At 36.7% G+C, this 17,953-nt stretch overlaps 2 protein-coding genes across 3 annotated transcripts in view; one reads left to right on the top strand and one right to left on the bottom strand.

Annotated features, from left to right (window-relative positions):
* COL8A1 (collagen type VIII alpha 1 chain) overlaps window positions 1-17,953 on the bottom strand; it is an 87,811-nt gene that overhangs the window by 54,486 nt on the left and 15,372 nt on the right. For both annotated transcript variants that reach the window (XM_027904369.1, XM_027904370.1), the window contains exon 2: window positions 16,650-16,776. The gene's annotated coding sequence lies outside the window, so the exon portion shown is untranslated. The remainder of the gene's footprint in view (window positions 1-16,649; window positions 16,777-17,953) is intronic.
* Window positions 1-17,953, top strand: part of ST3GAL6 (ST3 beta-galactoside alpha-2,3-sialyltransferase 6) — a 137,538-nt gene that overhangs the window by 110,000 nt on the left and 9,585 nt on the right. The window lies entirely within an intron of this gene.

Raw genomic sequence — 17,953 nt, 5'->3', positions numbered from 1 at the left:
TGTGACAATTCCAACAATTCCTTCAGCTGTTCTTTCAAGCAAATTTAAATACATAGTCCTCTTGCTGGACAGTGGCATCTATATTCCTTTCTGTGTCACCCAGAATGATGGTTGCTCTCTTTTTCTGTCATCTGCTTTGTTACAAATCCGAAGTGCTTTAAATTGTGTTCCAGATCAGAATGTTTTACTAAATGGCAGGTTGTGCATGAGGAAAACCAAATGAGCAGTGGAAAGTTTCTGTTTTAAAAAAGGCAAAATGTAAGACTGTTCTCCTGATAAACACGAATTCTGTGTTTATCTTAGCATTGGACTTGTACCCAGGCAATGTGTGTCCCTGATTTGCCATGATGAGGATGGGGACAATATTTGAAGGAATTTGCATATGAAAAACTAGCTGAATCTCATTGCTGAAGGTGAGTAAGCAGTGGAAGGATCAGGTGCTAGTATGTGCACTGCAGAAGAATCACTAATTAAGAGAATCTCAATAATTACCAGTTCTCCTAACAAATTCAGTGGGACACATATGCCACTCAGGCAGGATGATGGATGCAGACAGTGCATAGGAAGGGAAGCTAGACAGGAATGTGGCTATTTCAGCATAACAGCAACAACCTGATGTATATTTTGGCTATGCCATGTTCAGTGGTATTCTTAATGTGGTATTAAAATTATTAAGATTTATTAAATTATATAAAATATAAATTATTAAAATTATTAATTTTTTTTTTTCATTCAGCTACCCTGGTAAACCTGTCTTTCTGAATAGGTTGGGTTTTCTCCCCCCAGATCTGTTTTAGAATAGTTGACATTCAAATCCCTTTAATAGCTTTGAACACCTCTTCTTCCTCCACAAGCTGCTGTAGGTCATTCTATCTTTTTATTCAAGGGAACATCATGAAAGCTGAGTCAGAACTAGGTGAACTGTGGACTGAAGCCTATGGATAATTCCATCATGCTCAAACCCAGTGTAACATCCATGTGGCTAAAAACTGAATCCAGTTTGTTAGTCAGTGATATTAGCAAAAACGAGTTTCAAAATGCAATATATAATAAACTCCTATCCCTGTCTGCTCTTTTAAAATGGATTATTCCTAGTGTTCTTTTTCCCTTAAGACCAGCCTATCCCTGTGACTCCTTTGTTCAGTCTGCAGCCTAACCAGGAAAACATCTCCTTTGCTAATGGAAGTTACCTTTGGACGACACCCCAACAGCTGTAGTCTAAGTTAGCATACAAGAGAATCCTAGCAGGATTTTACATGACAAGTTAAGCCAATGAAAAATGTTGTAGGTCATTCTTTTTTTTTTCTTTTTTTTTTTTTTTCCTTCTTTTTTGCCATGTGGATCACCCTGGAGCAGAATGCTTCCTACTGAATTATGTGTTTATCATTGCTTTTCAGTATCATTAGACTAAACTGGGTCCTCGAGGAATAGTCTCATAAAGCAAATATTCCCTGAAGACCAATCCATTATTTTGGAACACGCAACTGTCCTGTAACACTTTAAAACAAACAAACACCACACAAAAGAACCCAACCACAGACTGATGTTTGGAAGATGTGGTGTCAGAAAGGACTATGAGAGCAAGTTCCTAAACTGTATTGTTTCACTGTATTTCCGCTGAGGTTCCCTTCCTACCTCAATCAATAATGAGGAAGGAGGATTGTATCCCAAATGGTTCCTTTACTGTATCAGTCAACTGGATTGTCCAAGTTGCTATGTGAGCAGCAAAGCCAATGAATTTTGATTTCTTCTGGATTTGCATTCTTTACTTTCCTGAGGCTAAGCTGAATGACTAACAGATGAATCTTGTCTGCCTTTCCTTCAGTGAAAATGCCAAATTGTGTCTCTACCCACTGCTTGCCCACTGATTTTCAGGAACTTATGCAAGGATATAATTTTCTTTTAGATTTCTTTCAGGATGAGTTTCAAATTGCTCAGTGACCTCAAAAGTTATTCAGGGGAGGGGAGGGAATAGATGGATAGACCAGGCAACATCATTCTGAGATAAACATTGCTTTTTAGAAAACAAAACAAAAAAACCCCAAACAAACAAAAAACAAGCACTAAAAAACAAAACAATACAAACAAAACAGTAAAAAGAAAGGTAAGCCCTGCATGCAGTTCTTCTCATGAATAACCCTGTCTACAACAGTATTAGGGACTTCTTGGATACTAAGTCCTGCTATCCATGTAGAAGAATACAAACACTAGGAGTGGGGTATCTGGCACCAGTGAACACACAGGCTCAGCCAGGGTAGTATATGAACTATCAGAATCCTTTAGCATTTTGGTAGGATGGTGAGGAATTACAGATCTTGCTGTTGGAAATGTGTGTATAGTGGTTTGAATCACACCTACGTGTAGACACATTCCAGATACTCAGAGTTGCCAAAACTTTTGCTATCTAATTCGGTAGATACATCTTTTCCTTTTCTCTTCAAAGTAAGCTCTTGGTTCAGCTTGCATGTACTATACAGTGATTTAGCACTTTTTAAAAAAACTGGAATTTTTAACATATTGATGTAATTACAAAAGCAGATGTGGATCACTTAATCCTTTAAACCTTTCCACTGAACTGAATTACATAGCATTTCTACAGCCAACCATATGATCACTTTAACACTGCATGTATATGAGGGTTACTGCAATAAATCAGATGACTTGTTGGATATTTTTCCTTTACTTCTGCTTCAAAATAAATTCCTAGTGACTTTGAAAAGGTGACAGTATATGCTTGGAAATGCAATGGGTGCAGCAAGCAGCTGTTCTAGTAATACATTTTAAAAAAGGTTGCTTAAGGTAAAGATTATTTTGGTCCTGTTTATGATTCAACCTCTACAGTGAAAATCCTGCTGTGAGGTAGATGGGATGAGTAAGGCAGTGTTTCTTGTGACAAAAGGTGTAGACCTAACTCAAAATCTTCCAACTGTGAGAATATATTTAGGGCAAGAAGAGGCACTTGAAGCCAAACACTGCCAGAAAGTTACTTGTAGGACCTAGCTTACTCCTCTGCTTTACAGAGGCACTGGACTGTGACTTCCTACACCATTCTTACCCTAGCCAAAAAGTAGGAATGAAGTGAAAAGTTAGAATTACAAGGGAAAGACTTCAATCAAGGGCCTTGAGAAATTAATTGTATTTCATGACTTCCTGCAGCCTTTTCTCCTTTTTCTTTTGGTGTTTATGTGTCAATGTGTAAAGATTACATCTGTGCAATTAAAACTACTGTAGATATATAATGATATCAGTGGAATTGTTGGCGCTTTTCCTCTCCACTTCTGCTACTGTAAGTATTTATGCATGAGCATGCTGTGGAGAATTAGACCCTATTAGACCCAGCTTCATAACAGGAACCTGCTAAAAGCTACAGATCTTGTAGGACTAAAGCACTGGTTCATTATGTTTGCAAGGAACTCTGAGATCAGAAATGAAGTTAAACATTAAGGGCTATTGATAAACTAGACACTGAAATGGCAAATGCCTGGAGTCTCAACCTCTATGGCCTTACTCAGCTGAATACAGAACAGCAACATAAATTAATTCTGTTGCTTTTTGCCTTTTTTATGGATGTAATGTAATCAAGAGAAGTGATTGTCTTCCCTTTTTTTTTTATTTTTTTTAAAGTTGGGTAGTGGAAGAAACATCCTGAGCATGGACCAGAAATGATTGCAAGAAGGACTACAAAAAAGTCTGCTAGCTCAGTTAGTGTTTATTTCCAGATATCCTACCATTATTGCGTTTTTAGCCATTTATCTTTTTCTTTTCCAAGATGTGACTCACTGAGGTATGTTTCCTAGCTGCACTGCAATCTTTGTGGTACAAAACAGAAACAGAACATGTCTGGGTTTCACTTCAAGCTTCATCTCATAAACATTGTGCAAAGACCCCGTGTAAACACCCTAATTGAGTTAGCATTTGAACTTACCATAGATTTATCCTTTAATAAATTTAAGATCTTACAGATGCCAATAAACCAGTCGGTTTCATGAGCAGAGCAAACTGAAGTCTGGGTAGAAATAAATGGATGCTAACGATTTTAGAGTTTCATATCCATAGGGAATGGTGAAGGGTATCCCAACAAATGATGTTGAAATTGTTGTCTGATCCATACTTATCACATTATGAAGAAGGCTTTTGCCTTCTCTCAGGGAGCACTTGTCCGGTGGGAGCTGCGCTGTCCTATTTTTAGCTACATTTATAATAGGAAATGACCAGAGTATCTAGGAACAGGGTATTTTGGTTTAAATGCAAAAATAATTACTTGCATTGCTTTTGTTGTCTCTCATAATTATTTCCTGCTCTGTCTTGTATTTAGCAGTGAAGATAGTTTGTGTCCTTTCTGAAAAAAATTTTTTGTCTGGTTTTTTGTCTTTGCCAACTTTTGCTGGCAAGTCCAGTGACCTGTGAAATCAGTCAGAAATCATAAGAAATTAACTGCAGGAAATAAATTACAAAATATGAAAGCCTTCTCATTGCTGCTTTAGCTGTATTTCTGCATTAGAATCTTTCCATTAGATAATTATATGAAAAGCAGAATCTGATTTCACCTATGAAACCAATAAAACAAATGTGAACTATGGCATAAAAATTTACATACAGTTTAAGAGAAACACTTAGTTTGCAATGTTCAGTAGACCTTGCCGTGAAAGTGGGAACCTGCTTTAAGAAACCATACACCCTATCTCCAAAATACAGCAACTTTAAAACTTGGATGAAATTACAGGTTAAATCCAAGATAGTTGGAGGAAAAAAAAGGAAGAAAGAAGGGAAGGAGATAGAAAGATGAATGACAACTTAGTTGTGTGAGAAGAGCTTGGAGTTCAGGTCTCTTTTTTTTCTTTATGCTTTTTAGAGACTTCGCATCTCAAAATATCCTTAAAGAAGAGAAAGCAGTGTATCTGACAAATTATGTCCTCCTGATTAAAGTGAATTGTTCGTGTAAAACAGAGGGAACCTGAATATCATGCAGTCAAAGACACTGCTATCTGGAGAAATTATTCTTCAGAGACTGATTGTGCTAAACTAAATACTGTCACTTGTGTTAAGCTCGCTGGACAAATATTACTTTGTAATATGCAAGCTTTGGTAAATTACTGAAAGTGGTTACAAAATTGAGGTTTTCCTTCTCTGTCCAAAAAAAAAAAAAAAAAAAGCCATAAGATTTCTTTTTCTTTTAGAGAAACTTTGTCTTGACTCTATGGATGAAGGGTGGAGCAGAAAAAGTGATACCTGCTAATAGCACTGCATATTTATTTTAGCAACTGTTGGGTGGCTGGCAGAGCTGAAGTGTCATATCTGATGGAGAAGGGAGACCAAGTGTTATTAGCAAGTAATACTATGTTTGCTTTGTGTGGGAGCTAAAATGTCACTACATTTTTTGTTAGAGGACTTGGCTATGACCTCCACAATCAAAACTTGCCCTCTGCTCCTCACAGTTAGGTGCCGTCTCCAATCTTTCACACCCGAAGGGTAACAGTGGTTTGTGTTGCTGTTTGTAGAGCTGGGGGGGGGAATCTGTGATCGTAGCAGCATTGCTAAAATACCTGACAAAGCTCTGTGGGCCAAGCTGGTGCTGCAAAGGACACCACAAACAGCAGTGAGGTTTTCATGAGCTTTCATAGTCTCTAGTGCTTGTTGCAAATTGCACTTTGTAGTGAGCTGGGTTCCGTCAGGTAGAGCTGCTAAAGAAGCTGCGATGAGGCAGCAGCTACAAAATAAATGGTGTGGAATGTCAGCTGAAGCTTAAATGGAAATGGTTTATGTCAAGCTGACTTCTATTGGAAGACACTTACTAATAACTGCTTAACCACAAAGGTTTTCAATTGCTCCATTCAGTGTAAAATCCCCAGGGCTTGTTAAAGAAGATGGTTTGCACACATGTCGTGATACAGAATCGTGAAGCTTCTCACAACTGAATTTGAAATCATTTGCCTTACACGAGTTCTGTCTGGTGAACAGAGGTTCTTTTGCTGGCTAGAAAGGGAATGAACCATTTTGTAACATGGCTCTGCAGCCAGTCTTTCCAGGAACAACATAATTGCATTATAAAGTTATTTTACATGTGAAAAAAATATTATAAACAAATCACAGTTGTATTTACTTGATTTCATCTTCTTCGCTGGACTGTTTCGAGGCAATGCCACCACTGAGCTTGGAAGCTGTTGCAAAGCATTTGTTAAGATGCCTTATGTGCTTATTCATGAGAATTTGGACTTAGGTTTTTTTTTCCTCTGCTTCTATCAAAGTAGTAGCTTAAACTGTGGGATTATCTGCCTCAGCTAGAGAAGGAAGCACCATCCCTCTCCATTCTAAAGTGTAATGAGAGGAAAACAGGAGATGTACCTCAAGAAAATGTTCCTCCTGTGTTCCAACACACAATGGTTCGTTAAACTGGCTTCATTTGTTTTAGATGTGCTTGGGTACAAATCAGATAGCTTTAAGCAGTATTATATTGGTCATCCATACCTCTGTTTTATACCTACCTACCAAACTGATGGTGGTGTGTTTGGGGATCTGTGCTGTTGAGGGTTTTTGGGGGTGTTCTGACTTTTGTTTTTTTGCTTTTGTTATGAATTCCTAAATGTGCAGATAGAAAAATTATTTTATTTCTATGAATTAGGAAAAAAAATTTTGGGTTTTCTGGTTGGGAGTGGAAATTGTGCAAGTGCCTAGATATCCTTCTCTTTTCAAATTTATGCACCTTGCACAGGCACTGACAAACATCTGACTGTTTTTGTGCTTATACAGGAGAAAAAGCCTGCAAATCTCATTTCTTTCCCCTCTGACTTTTCAGGGGAATTGAGCTTTTTAGTAAGTTTTCTGTTTGACTGTGCCTTTGATGGAATAGATAGAAATATTACAGATAGTAACTTCCATACATAGCTCTAAGGAAGAGATGATTTTTTATCATTATTCCCAGTTGCTGTGACTGTTGATTCAAAATAAAGTATTTTTTCTTTTAAACTTACAATGAATATTGAGTAGATATTAAAAGTCTTTGCAGGATTACTGTACTGTGTTTACCCTGAAGCTACTGTCTCAAGCTCTAACAGGAGACTTGCCCGAGCTGCAATCCTCTCCATAAACATAACCTTCACCAGAAATGTTTGAATGCTCTTTACTTGATCTGCTGTCAGGGCGTAGATTGAAACTTAGTTTAGGATACTTTATAATTTGCTGTCAGAAACACTCTGTGGCATGGATGAAGCTTGCCCCACTCAAATGGGACAAGTTTTCTATCACCTTCCCAGAAACCACCTTTCCACAGCTTGGTGGCAATTAGGTTTTCAATTAATTCTTTCCTACTAAGTGAAGCAGCACAAATGTGTCTAACAGGACTTCCCTGCTCCTTCCCAGGGAGTGCATCACTGAAAGCTGGAAGTATTGTGTGCTGGTTGGACCAATGATTACTGTGTTCCTAACTAATAATAATAATTCAGCCCTTCCAAGTACTTAGAATTATTGTTTTCCTTCTCTTAGAAGCAACAAATATATATTTTTCTCCTCATGTCTCAATTTAAAAAGCCCTTTCTTAAAAGGCTGGCATAATTTAAAAAATATAAATGGGATGTCAGTTGATGACCATCCGGTTTTCTGCAGTTCAGGACAAATATCTTGCACATCACAGGACTTTTGTTCTCTTTTCTCCTTTGTGAATCTTCTTACAGTTCTTTAAACAAAGTGTATAAATATCTAATTCTTTGCATGTTTTGGTTTGTTTTTTTTTTTTTCATTCCAGGTTTGCTTGTCTTTCCTCTCACTTATTAGCTTTCACTCCTCAAATTAATGCTGCAGAAGTAAGCAGCATCCAAGACAATTACAGTAAAATATGAAGGAAAAGGAAAATACTGATTTAGCTCTCTGAAATTTAATTGAAATAAGGTATTGATGCACCTTTTCTGGCTCTACTTTCTTTTTTTTTTTTTTTTTTTTTTCCCCTAAAAGAGAAGCAAAAGATTTATTAAAATTACACTGCCCTGTATAAGTTACAAGTTACAGATACTTTCTAGATTTCCACAAATTACTTGTAGAACTATTTCCTTTTCTCTTCTGGATGCTTTAAACACCTTCAAGAACAATTACGTTAAAAGAGAACCTTCCTTTACTGTCAAAGGGATTCTGTCAGAGACACTAGAACAAATCGGGACTGAGGCAGTTTGGAGGAAATAATACTCCAGCTTTGCACTTCCATTTGTAATCGGTATAAATGTGTCAAAACAAAGGACACATCCAAGAATATTTCCGTCCCTTCAAAGAAACAGACAGAATTACAACCAAATTCTTTCATCATTTCTGTTTTATATTTGGCCAGTCTTTTGAATTAGGTAATGGAAACCTAATCTTTCCCTGCTGCAAACTGTTTTGCAAGACCAATGGCTATGAAGTCCACCTGCTCAAATTTCAAGAACAAAAAGATATTTCACATTTGTTGTTCTTCTAAGAAAATATTCTTAAGTGCCTTTCAAGAAAAAGCTAAACTTCTAGTTCAAGAATTATATTTATCATGACCTATAGTACAATGTTTTCATCAAGATAGCAGACTTGGACTGCTTAGGTTAAAAGGCTGTATTACTCAATCTGACAAGCTTAACACTTCCACTCAGCAAACCACACTTAAATTCCTGTCTTGACCTACTCTTTAGATGTCTAAGAATCCCACAGGCCATATTTGGCCTGTGGTTCCTTATGAACCACCAGGTTTTGCAGGAACTACAGAGGGATCTCTTCACAAGCACGTGTGAGGACTTCATGATGCTGAGTCTGCACACACAGCCTGCTGAATGGCAATAAATCCTTTCCAGCACCTGCTCTGTCAATTAACAGAACTGCTTGGAATGGGCTAGTGCGTCTATAGCATGACTGTGAATATTGTACCTACTTGTGATAGTGTTCTGAGTGCATTCATACAGCACAGATGGGTTTGTATTCAGTCACCACTGGGTCAAGAACACCTCCGTATTTTTTTGCTGTTTCTTCATGCCTTCTTCTTATGTCCACTTAGCGAAAGGGACAAATCACTAGTGACACAGTACTTACTACTGTTCCTTGCAGGATGTTCATTCAGCAGTCCTTCTAGCCTGATCTGAGGCAGTCAACCTCTGGTTTTGACAGGTACTTTCCCCAAAGTTCATACTGGAGAATTATCTTACTAAAAATGTTCCAAGGTGGTTAAGCACCCTTAAGGTGCATTCTTCCCATCTGGCACACAAAGAGCAGTCAGCAAAAGGAGCCTATTAGAATAATCTCCAAAAATTGTCTGCTGTAGGTATTCCATAGCATGGAATATCCTATTCTGGGAGTATCTGTTCCTGTTGGCAGAGTGTCACTTCTGGATTCCTGAAGGCCTCTGGCACCAAGGAGGAGGAAGAATTCTTCAGTGGAAGAGGAAATAAAAAGAGACAGGAAATGCTTGGCTGGACAGAGGGAGGAAAAACCTGCCTGAGAGAGTTTGCCAGAATGTGTCCAAAAGAAATGCTGGAATCTCCCTTCTCAAGAGACTTCAAAAACTAAGCATTAGAAAATGTACTGCAGGGAACAATACTGCATTGGCAGGAAAATGGGATGGATGATCTAATTATTTTCCATCTTTAACTTGTCTAAGCCTATGAATAATCCAGATCTTTTTAGCTGCTCTTTTTCTTACTAATTTCCAAAATATTGTAAATTAGGAATTATTATTTTGAAAGAAATCATATTAATAATTATTTCTTCTAATCCATCAGTTCTGAGGCTCAGTGCATTCTGTAACCTTTTCTGCTTTTCAAATTTGTAGCCAGGTGTAGCACTAAACTCAGGCAAATTTGTATAGTTACAGTTGGTTTCTACAACCATGTCTGCAGAGTTTTAGGACCAGTAATACTCAAGTTTTTGGTAGTGTGGTATGAGTAATTCTGTGCAAGTAAACCTGTACAGTTTGGATAATAATCTTTGGAAAGCCTTGATGTTGTAATTTCCTTAATTCCCTCACTACCAGAGCTTTTTCCTGATGCAATGACAGCAAGTGTCCCAGTATCTATATGGATGTGATGTGGCTTGAGTAGAGTTTGTTAAAAACAAGAATACACCACCCACATGTCTTTAGCAGACTTGGTAGTATTCATTCATTTAATAAGGGAACAAATATATATAGGAGGTTGTTGTTGTACTGTTCGCCTACAAGGTTTAATTTGCACAAAGAACCTTCGTCTTCTATAGCCCAAATATAGTGTAGTTTGTATTGTTCCTGTATGATTTTTGATTTTACTTGAAATGCTTTACTGTGCCTTTCCCCAAAAAGAAACTTTTATATATAAGCATGTATACACTTGCATAAATATAAGATGAAATATGAGGGAGACACTTAATTCTGTCACCAGTGTGAAAAGTATTACATTAAAGATTTGCTTTATCTGCAGTCATTTCTCTGATTGACTTAGCTGTAGCTGCCTTGGATCATTGTCATAGGACACATAAATAGATTAGGTAAGCAACATGGATGCTTAAAATGAAGTAGGAAACTTGTAAGTTCTTTAAGACCAAATTCGTGCAGCTCTATTCTTGAGCTCAAGGAGCATTGTTAAGCAGTCTTCAACATGTCATTACTTTACAAAATGAGTTTGTCATCATATCTCCTGTGTTAAGCAGCAGATCACCAGCATGCTTTCCCAAAAAAGGAATCGAGGCGCACAAATAAAATTGTACTCAGACTTACATAAGCAGTGGGCAGCCTTGCTCCTGATCAGTGAGAGAATTGAGGGGAAGTTATGTGCCTGAATAATGTGGGTACAAATCTTGCATCCAAATCCTGCACTGAAATGTAGACCTTCTTGGCACACGTGGTAACTTGACCCCAGAAATGCCTTGTTTTATGTAAGAGAGCTCAGTCTAAAAGTAAAGTATCAGCATTAACTTTCATTTAGAAGAAACAGTATTAAGAACCTACATCTATCTAAGTATCTACCTGTAAAGCAAAGTTCTCTTTTGGATCTGAGGTAATACAATGACTTGTTTATTATAGACTTTCAAGGCTGCAGTTAATGCTGAGAACCGCTAACTTTTGCTAAGCTCATAAAATTCCTAGTCCCTTTGTGAATCTATTATGGAGCACTTGTATTAATCATCATAATGAGAAATAAAATTTTTGACATGTCCATTCATGGTGGTATTCATGAATGCTATTTAAAATAGAATTCATGATGCTATTTAGTAATTTGGGAAAATAAGCTGTCATTTAGCTCCTGCTATAGTGAAACTGGTATGACACTCAAAACAAGAGCATCCAGCAATAAAACAGTGTGTTTCTAATCAGGACAAATTTACTGTGAGCTTGGGTAAACCTATCCATCAATATCTGTGTTCAGCACTTCTGTATGTTGCAGCAATACCAACATGAAAAATCAGTCAATTTTAATTTAACCTGTGAACTTTTGTCCCATATGGCATAACTGTTCATGATTCAATTATTTTGTGTATGTTAAATCTCTTAAAATAGTGTTGTTATAAATAGATGTAGCTGGAAAAAAATATTGTTTCTAGGATAAGGATGGCTAAACTAATGAATAGTAGATAAAAATGTGAAATAAGTGTTAATTCATCTTTTACAGTCAGTAATAGTACAGTTGTACCTGGAAGAGCTGAGGAGAGGAAACAGAATTGCTGAGTTGGTTTCATCTCTGTTTAACACTTGTCTAAAACACTGACCTTCTTTCTAATAGACCTAGCTCTATTTTGTCCTTGGATGTTTGAATAGTTCTTTGGGTTAGAGAGGATTCTTCTTTTGAACTGAAAATATTTTTTTTTTTTTTAAATTTCTACTTCTTTTGTGCAGTAGTTCAACTATCCTGAAGCACGTCAGTGAGAAAAATACTCCTCTATTTGGTCTCAACATATACAAATTTGAAAACCTATGCCTAGCAACCATAAAAATAAAGTGCTATTGGGTTTGGGGATTTTTTTGAAGTGATAATTATTTTCAGTATCACAACTCTAAATTTGAGCATCTGATGGAGGGAGTGCATCTTTTTAACAAAAAAATGATTTTTGAGTCTAATCTCATGCTAGAAAGTGGAAGGTTTCAGGCTCTTTCAAACTATGTGCTTGAATCTTTAAGCATTTTGACAGTCTTATGTGTTTTATCCCTGCCCATGCAAAACCACAGCTTTCCTATTGAGGATGTGACTGCAAGTGCACTGAGCTGAGAGACTTTGAGTATAGGTTCAAGCTCTTAAAAGAGGTATTTACCCTGAAGAATGTGCAGAACCTTTCTTAAAATATGCTAATGATTACCAAAGGAAAGGACTTTTAATGTATGTGAAATATTTAATAGAAATGAACTGCTCCTCCGGCTCTGAAAAAAAAGACTGCACAGAGAAGCTTTGCCAGATGACACCAGGTCGAGAAGTGCTTTGTGAGAAATGTCTTGGCCTGTTCTAGTCGCTGATGAAACTTGCTTTCCACTTCAGTAAGGCCAAAATTTCACAGTTGGATGATGCCCTAGAGATTATCAAGAACACTACGAAAAATTTCCCATCACTGCTGATTAATTACCCAGAGTAACAAGTGTTCCCCTGGGCAAATTTTTGCCTCAGCTATAGACAAGCAATGCTGTGTGAATTTTAATGAAGTGCAAACTCTGCAACAGGCAGGATAAATTCACTGTTGCACCACGTGCTCCTGTTGGCACCCTGGTAACGTAAGATCTAGAATTACAGTCATTGCTCTCTAATATAACAAAGCTAAGGACTTTAGGGTTACTAATTCAAGTGTACTTTGGGGTAGGAAGGATAAAAGCAGAGAAGAAACACTCAAAGAGCTCTAGGAGAAATTAATTTCATGTATGAGAGTTATTTGTAGAGGAACTCAGACAATGATACTGGCAAGAGCATGGAGTGCATCCATGAAAAACCTCCAATCCTTTCTACAGTACAAATACTGATTTCTTTTTTTTCCTTCTCTTCTCTATTCCTATTCACTTCTACCAATTACTGCATTTAAAGTATTTACTAATGTCCATGAGGATATGTAGGCAATTATCCAAACCAGATGTTTTTTAATTAAAAAAAACTATTCCTTTGTTGTGATCAATATGTTACAACATGTAATCATCTCATGAATATCACAGTCATATCAGGTTAGTACACTGGAAATGATTCATATAAGTTAGATCTCTGGGAATATTTGGGATGCATGTTTTTTGTCACTTGGTCGAACAAAGCCATTGCCTTTCCCAACATACCTTGCCTCTCTTATATTCTGACAACTGAACAAAATAAGGCATTAGTTTAACTATGCAAATGAAAACTCATTTGGGACATATTTTTGTTCTGCCAATTCATGATTTTCGATGTCTTCTTCCCTCCTTTGTAGTCCTAAGAAGAGAACTGCTTTTCTTGACATTGGAGAGTGTATGTATTTTTGAACCTTTTTTTTTTTTTCCTTTCTGTTACTTGTACAGAATGTGAGTTTGAGAGAGCTGGAATAACAGAGACACAAGTGTCTCTTAAAAATCTGCATAGTTTCAACATTTTGAGTGGGCTTGTTCATAATCCTCCAAGAAGTCCTCTGTGAGTAGGGAAGCATAATTTGTCTCATTATATAGATACTAAACGTAGAAGTGGAAAAGCTACATAACTCTAAAAAGCAGACAGATGGTCCCTAATCTTTGACATGAAAAAGGAAAAAGGGTGGTGGTGGAATTAAAAACAAAACAACCAACAAAAAAACCCAACCCAAAACAATTGCCAGAAAACCTGTCAGGTTTACTGCTGAGTTTATGCAGGCAAAAGTTTTGATGAATCACAAGTGCTTTTTGAGTTGCCAGTCTTTTCACTTTGCTTGCTGTGCATGTAGTGCTGCCCATCACCTGTTGTTAATTATAACATCCTATAAATCTAATGTTAGAAGACACAGTGCCTGCACTGGCTTAATGGACACTCTAGGAAAAAAATAATTTTTCAAGAATTTATTCCTGGATGGGCTTCTATGAACCTGGCATTGTCATGAACTGATATTTCTATTAAGAAAAACACTAGTGAATGCCTTTAAACAAATAAGGTCCTGGCTTTATACAGTCATTGTGGTTTCAAGCACCATATCAAAAAACACTACAATGGGAAGCTATCATTTAATAAATCAAAATAGTTTGCTTGGTAATAAATATTTTTCTTAGAAACCACAATATTCTCTTTTCTATGGATCGTATGACCTTCCAACTCCTGAATTTTTTTTTACTGGAGTTACAAAGTAACGTGGGAAATAACACTGCATGGTGAAATCATTCAGTAAAGTTGTGCCTACACTGTGGTTAGAACAACTTAAAAATGTGTGCTTTCAGGCATAGATGATCCAATCCTTCCCCTTTTTCAGGTAGCTACAATTTGGCTGAACTGCACAATGCTGCCTTTCTGAGATGAGGAAAGTGTTCAGTTTTGACTAAATCATTTCAATTCTATTTCTCAAACTTTGCATTCTAAAAAAGGGTGAGCAGTATTTCCGTCTCACGTTATGGGAAATAGTTTCTTGCCTGTATGGACTCTGAGCATTAGAAAACCCACCACAAACTCAAAAAGGCCATGAATTGTTGCTATAGACTGTTGTCTTCTATGTTGGCTGCTGTTCAGATAATTTCCATCTATATTGATACATCAGCCTTTGCAGTTAGCAGTGAAAAAAAAGGCATTATTTAAAATAAAAAGACCTAAAAAACCCAAAGAAACTATACAAAGATGTATACTCTGCTGTCAGTGACAGCAGTCTAAATCCAAATTGGGTCTAGACACAAGTTCTCTAAAGACTTGCACATAAATAACATCTATAAGAAATCTACTGTTGCATTTACACACCTATATTCTCACATGTAGAATATATTGCTGACATAAAATATCAAACTGACTGGCACCTGTCTATTGCTATTACCAAAGACTATAAACTGGTCCAAAATATTTAGTGACAGATGTTGCTACAAACATGCATGTTTTTGTATATGAAATCATAAATTAAGTTTCACTTAAAGAATACAAGTAATAAACATTTTTGTAAATAATACTGCTCTATACAAAGTCCTTCAAGTTTTCTAATGTCTGCTGAGAAAGGCATAAAAAGTTTATAGAAGTCTGAAGATTCACCTTGTTTTACTGGCATCCCTTTTATGATGCCCTTCTCGTGCAGAGATCGCTGTATTCTTCCATTTATTTGTTCCACAATTATTCAGTATTCTACAGCATGAACTTCTGTGTTCCTGGGTGTGAGATTCTTTCTATAATGAAGTGCAATGTGGATATGAATATATTTGTATAGCTTCAATGACTTACTGGCTCTGCTTGCTAGTAAAAATATGGTCTTGATTATCCTTAAAACTCCTGATTCAACCTACTTTGGGAAAGTTGAGCTATACTGCTTTTTACTGTTCACATGACACAGTGTGCATTCTAGCAGAGTTCCAAGGTACTGTACGGTGGACTTGCATCAAAAGGGAAACTGTTGCAGCAAACCTTGATTGGAAACTGAAATGTAACTTAAGGAATATTAATAACAGAAAGGTATTGAAATTAGAGTTCTGGCTTTAGGCAAACGATTTCTCAGTGGTTCAAAATGCAAGTTTAGGAGATGGAAAGGACAAAAATTGCTGAAATATAAGAAATACCATGAAACCTTGAGAAAAAAATAAAAATTGGAGTATCATTTGTTTAACAACCAGACTTTAAATGACCTCAAAGAACTATGTTCCATGTTGGTTACTGTCTTGTAATAGAATTCCTTTACTTTGAAAGCAAATGTGGAGCCCATGACAGCTTTGTTAGATATACTAACAAGAATATAACTATCCTCTAGCTGATCTTCCTGTGCACCCATCTCTGTATGTATTTTTTCTTTTCCTCTTGTCTGTAGTGGTGATTATATGAAAACCCTTTTAAATCTTATCTAAAGCATCTTTAGGATTCATGGTAATATACTGTGGATGTTGTGTGATTCTCTTAGGGCAGTGGACAGAAAACTGACCATTCCTTGGTTACTGATATGCCAGGAAAGGAAGGGATACAGTAATGCTGTGTGAAGGTAGAAAACTTTCTGAAAAACTTTTTTACTTAGCTTAGATCTGAAGATAATTGCATCTTTGCATCCTTCTGGGCCACCTGCTTTGTTTTATTTTTTTATTACAGTCCTGCAACTGACTGCCTTCCCATCTGCATCTTAAGTTGCATGTTCCTATAACATACTGTGACTAGATCAGGCCTGGTTGTGTGCAGTTCCTTTCTTGGAGGAAAGCATGATGCAATTAACCAGTGACTGGTTAAGTAGGCTTTCATAAGTGCAGTTTTTCATGCTGAGTGAGTAATATTTATAAAATAACCTCCTGTATGGATACCTATCCCAGTAAATAGAAACTTATCTCAATTTGTATATGAAAAGCAGTTGATGTCCTGGGAAATGCCTCCCTCTCTCAGAATAATACTCTGACAGCTTCTGGCTTTGCTGAAGGGAGAAGTTCTCTCCTCATCTTTGGCTTGAGGGCAGTGTTCTCATGTAGCTTCCAGTCTTTGCCCCTTAAGATTTTTGACAAGATAGATCCTTTTCAATGACCACATTTTTTCCCAGGAAATGAAGCTTTGAAAGACATGTTAATTGCATTGTTTCAGCAATAGACTTTTTCTGTAATTATGGAAGAAAATTACCTCAGTTTAATAGGAGAGTGCTTCACTCTGCCAATTCTGATATCCAGACTCAACATCCAGTAATGAGGAGATCATAACAGTGCTGATTATCAAATTTGAAGGATTCTGACAGTCTGCATTTTCTTTTCTAGAAAGAGAAGGGAACAAAGAAGGTATGTTAAAAGCCTTCAAAAAGGCAGGACAGCAAAAAGATATTTTTACTTTATTTGAATAAATAAGCTACATAAAGTTCATTTTCTTATTTTAATTTTTTTGGACATAATCAGATGTTAATACATTAAATAAACATGAAACAGCACAGAATAACCGTGTTTAAAACTGTTGCTCAGGTTACGAAGACTCCATAAAGGGCTCACATTTTGATTTGTTTTATTTTTGTGAGTAATGTCATCTGTATTCCCCCATTATGCTTCTGTGTAGCTCTATAATTCACAGTCAACTGTGAGTTATTTTCTCACTGGACTACTTTGTATACTACAAAGGATTATTTTTTCTAGTTGTACGTAGCTAATTTTTCTCTCCTCAACAGCAGGCAGTTTCAAGCTTGTTCAGAATTTTGAACAAGCAAAAGCTGGAAAAATGAGAGAGAAAATTGAAATACTTCAGTGTACAGTGTAAACTCTCTGGTTTATCACAAAATACCAGACAACAAATTGCATCAACCAAAGCCTAAAACCAAAGCAGTTTTTCCCCCGCCTCATAAACGAGTAACAGTCGACAGCTCTGGAATGTGCACTCCTCTCCCATGAAAACATTTTTCCGCTCTGCCTTGTCCAAAACTCAGAAGTTCAAAGCTAAACTACTATATGTTATAAAAGAACAAATTTACCATGACACTTAAACAAAGACATGAGTCAGTGTATTCGAATTTCTTGAGGGAGGAAGGAGTTATGTTTCTTGTTAAGGCAAGGTTTGCAGTAAAGAAGTTATTTTTATAGTTTTATATATCTCCTTATAATTATTTATTCACATAGAAGTTCTGTTTTACTGCACGGTTAAAGTTGTAATTCATGCCCTTTTTGTAATGGATATATTCATTGAGGTTTACAACATTTCTCCTCAGAAAACAAAATATTAACATCCTTGTTAAAGAAATGGGCAAATGCAATCACAGACATTCATAACATTCATTCACATAACATTCACTGTTATTTAGGATATCTGTGGTAGTCTAGGAGCCTCAGCTGCTGCTCTTTACTCTGAAGAGTACTACTTTTGTTCTTGGGAATGGCACAAGCAAGATGACTGGCATATATGTTGAAGACAGAGACCAAATGAGATGGCTTAGGACTGCTGTGGGGAAA

Source organism: Empidonax traillii, unplaced genomic scaffold (genome assembly GCF_003031625.1).
Source record: "Empidonax traillii isolate 1590-97213 ecotype Southwest subspecies unplaced genomic scaffold, ASM303162v1 scaffold1047:size509089, whole genome shotgun sequence".
In the NCBI taxonomy this organism is placed as follows: Eukaryota; Metazoa; Chordata; class Aves; order Passeriformes; family Tyrannidae; genus Empidonax; species Empidonax traillii.
Note: the sequence above shows the minus strand (reverse complement) of the source record. Positions and strands in the feature narration are given on the sequence as shown.